Genomic DNA, 4015 nt, shown 5'->3' with positions numbered 1-4015 from the left:
GATATATAGTATCCCATGTTATAGTCTTGGCCGTTGACGGTGTTGTTGCATGGAGGTGATTCCCCATTGCAAAGCCTCTTGACCATCGGAGATCATTGAAGCACGTTGATGTCGTAGTGAGAACCTGACATTTTAAAGAAAGCATGCCAAATTCATAAGGGGAAACACTTATGATCTGTAGTCCGAAGAGATTCCAACGTCAGACCCGTCGCAGCACGTCGATTCATTACACAATTGACGCTCCAGATTTCGTATCGTATATGGGTTAAAAAAACCGAAAGTCAAATCCGCGCGTAATCCCATCGCACTTATTAGTCGGGCCCCAACTCTGCTTCGTCCATTATCGCCCGCAACGCCCGAGCGCTTCCCACATCCCTCCCCTCGCCGCCATGCCGCCAACTCTCGCTCGCCAGATCTGCTGGTCCGCCGCCGCCACATCGCGACTTCGCCGCCAGCTCTTGCTCGCCAGAGTTGTTCCACGTCGCACGCTCGGGCGCCCATGGCCCAGATCCCCTTCTACCAACGCCTCGCATGCACCCGCCTCTATCTCCCTTCATCATCGAGTAGCACGACGACCGCACCGGCCAGTTCTCTTCCCCTGCTCTTCCCCGCCACATCTTCTCCGATGGTGCACCCGTGGTGACAACAGACGTGTGGTGCCGCGACATTAGGTGGTCGAGGCCCCATCCTCAACATCGGTTCGTGCTTCGCCATTGTTACCCGTCGACTGAATCGCCACTTTGCCATCTGATGTACTAGCCGGAGAACTTGCAGAAGGTCCAACGCTTTGTCCCTATTCGAAGAGCTCCATCTTGAAATCATAGGTATTGCACGACACCGTTCGCCCCTGATTTTAACAACTAGGCATCTATAGTGTTGCTTCTCTTGTAATCTTGCTTCCAATTCACATGTGATTTGGGTATATCGTTTATTGCTTCTGTTGTAATCTTGCTTCCAGTTCACATGTGATTTAAATCTTTTATTGCTTGTGTTGAACAGATTTTTGCTTCAACCAATTCACATGTGATTTGGATATATCGTTGGAAGCACAACCTCGTTGGTAGAAACATTTACTGCAGTTTGAAGAACATAGACGAGTGATGCACGCTCCTACGCCAAGATAGCTCAGTTTGTTTGACATTTATTCAATTCAAATTGTTTGTTTGTTGGAACTATGGAGCATATATATTTTTTCACGAAAGCAAACGTCTAGTTCGTTTGAAGTTTGTATTTGTTGTGATAGTGCAACTGTTTTCCTTTTTTGACGGAAACAAATTACTGTTTGGTCAAAAATAACTCTCTAGCGATGCAAACAAAAGAGTGATGTTTACCAAAACGATTTTACTTCTTAGATGGAAGCAAATTACTATTTTATTGGAAGCAATTTTGTAGTCGATGGAAACAAAAAATTAACGTGCTTGAAAGAAGTGCAATTCTAATAAGTTATGTGAGAACAGATGTCATTACGGGAGACAAAAAAGTTAGCTTCCAAGAAAAAAATATCCTGTTATGTGAACAAAAATCTATTTCAAACCGAGTTCATTGGTAGGAAGAAAATTAGAGCCGAATGCATGAAGGTGTATCTCTCTGAGAAAGAAATCCTTAAGAAGCAACTAACGTCTCTTGAGAGCATTAGTTTGACAAGTGATATATGGACTTCGAACCAGAATCTTTCCTACCTCGCTCTTGTTGCTCACTTCATAGATGATGATTGGGTTATGCAATGTCGTGTTTTAAACTTGATAGAGTTAGTGATGAGGAAGGTCGCATGGGAAACAAAAAATTTCCTACGCGCACGAAGACCTATCATGGCGATGTCCATCTACTAGCGGGGATGAGTGATCTACGTACCCTTGTAGATCGTACAGCAGAAGCGTTAGTGAACGCGGTTGATGTAGTGGAACGTCCTCACGTCCCTCGATTCGCCCCGCGAACAATCCCGCGTTCAGTCCCACGATCTAGTACCGAACGGACGGCACCTCCGCGTTCAGCACACGTACAGCTCGACGATGATCTCGGCCTTCTTGATCCAGCAAGAGAGACGGAGAGGTAGAAGAGTTCTCCGGCAGCGTGACGACGCTCCGGAGGTTGGTGATGACCTTGTCTCAGTAGGGCTCCGCCCGAGCTTCGCAGAAACGCGATCTAGAGGAAAAACCGTGGAGGTATGTGGTCGGGCTGTCGTGGAAAAGTCGTCTCAAATCAGCCCTAAAACCTCCGTATATATAGGTGGGAGGGAGGGGACCTTGCCTTGGGCAAGGAGCCCCAAGGGGGTCGGCCGAGTCCAAGGGGGGAGGACTCCCCCCCCCCAAACCGAGTTGGACTTGGTTTGGTGGGAGGGAGTCCCCCTTCCTTCCCACCTCCTCCCTTTTTTTTTTCTTTTCTCTCTTGATTTTCTCTCCTTGGCGCATAGAGCCCTTTTGGGCTGTCCCACCAGCCCACTAAGGGCTGGTGTGCCACCCTCAAGTCCTATGGGCTTCCCCGGGGTGGGTTGCCCTCCCCCGGTGAACTCCCGGAACCCATTCGTCATTCCCGGTACATTCCCGGTAACTCCGAAAACCTTCCGGTAATCAAATGAGGTCATCCTATATATCAATCTTCGTTTCCGGACTATTCCAGAAACCCTCGTGACGTCCGTGATCTCATCCGGGACTCCGAACAACATTCGGTAACCAACCATATAACTCAAATACGCATAAAACAACGTCGAACCTTAAGTGTGCAGACCCTGCGGGTTCGAGAACTATGTAGACATGACCCGAGAGACTCCTCGGTCAATATCCAATAGCGGGACCTGGATGCCCATATTGGATCCTACATATTCTACGAAGATCTTATCGTTTGAACCTCAGTGCCAAGGATTCATATAATCCTGTATGTCATTCCCTTTGTCCTTCGGTATGTTACTTGCCCGAGATTCGATCGTCAGTATCCGCATACCTATTTCAATCTCGTTTACCGGCAAGTCTCTTTACTCGTTCCGTAATACAAGATCCCGCAACTTACACTAAGTTAAATTGCTTGCAAGGCTTGTGTGTGATGTTGTATTACCGAGTGGGCCCCGAGATACCTCTCCGTTCACACGGAGTGACAAATCCCAGTCTTGATCCATACTAACTCAACTAACACCTTCGGAGATACCTGTAGAGCATCTTTATAGTCACCCAGTTACGTTGCGACGTTTGATACACACAAAGCATTCCTCCGGTGTCAGTGAGTTATATGATCTCATGGTCATAGGAATAAATACTTGACACGCAGAAAATAGTAGCAACAAAATGACACGATCAACATGCTACGTCTATTAGTTTGGGTCTAGTCCATCACGTGATTCTCCTAATGACGTGATCCAGTTATCAAGCAACAACACCTTGTTCATAATCAGAAGACACTGACTATCTTTGATCAACTGGCTAGCCAACTAGAGGCTTGCTAGGGACGGTGTTTTGTCTATGTATCCACACATGTAAATGAGTCTTCATTCAATACAATTATAGCATGGATAATAAACGATTATCTCGATACATGAATTATAATAATAACTATATTTATTATTGCCTCTAGGGAATAATTCCAACAGTCTCCCACTTGCACTAGAGTCAATAATCTAGCCCTCACATCACCATGTGAATTACATTGTAATAAATCTAACACCCATACAGTTCTGGTGTTGATCATGTTTTGGCCGTGGAAGAGGTTTAGTCAGCGGGTCTGCTATATTCAGATCCGTGTGCACTTTGCATATATTCATGTCCTCTCCCTCGACGTAGTCGCGGATGAGGTTGAAGCGTCGTTTGATGTGTCTGGTCTTCTTGTGAAACCGTGGTTCCTTTGCTAAGGCAATGGCACCAGTGTTGTCATAGAACAAGGTTATTGGATTCAGTGCGCTTGGCACCACTCCAAGATCCGTCATGAACTGCTTCATCCAGACACCCTCCTTAGCCGCCTCCGAGGCAGCCATGTACTCCGCTTCACATGTAGAATCTGCTACGACGCTTTGCTTGGAACTGCACCAGCT

The sequence above is a fragment of the Hordeum vulgare genome, chromosome 2H (genome assembly GCF_904849725.1).
Source record: "Hordeum vulgare subsp. vulgare chromosome 2H, MorexV3_pseudomolecules_assembly, whole genome shotgun sequence".
Taxonomy (NCBI): domain Eukaryota; kingdom Viridiplantae; phylum Streptophyta; class Magnoliopsida; order Poales; family Poaceae; genus Hordeum; species Hordeum vulgare.
Note: the sequence above shows the minus strand (reverse complement) of the source record.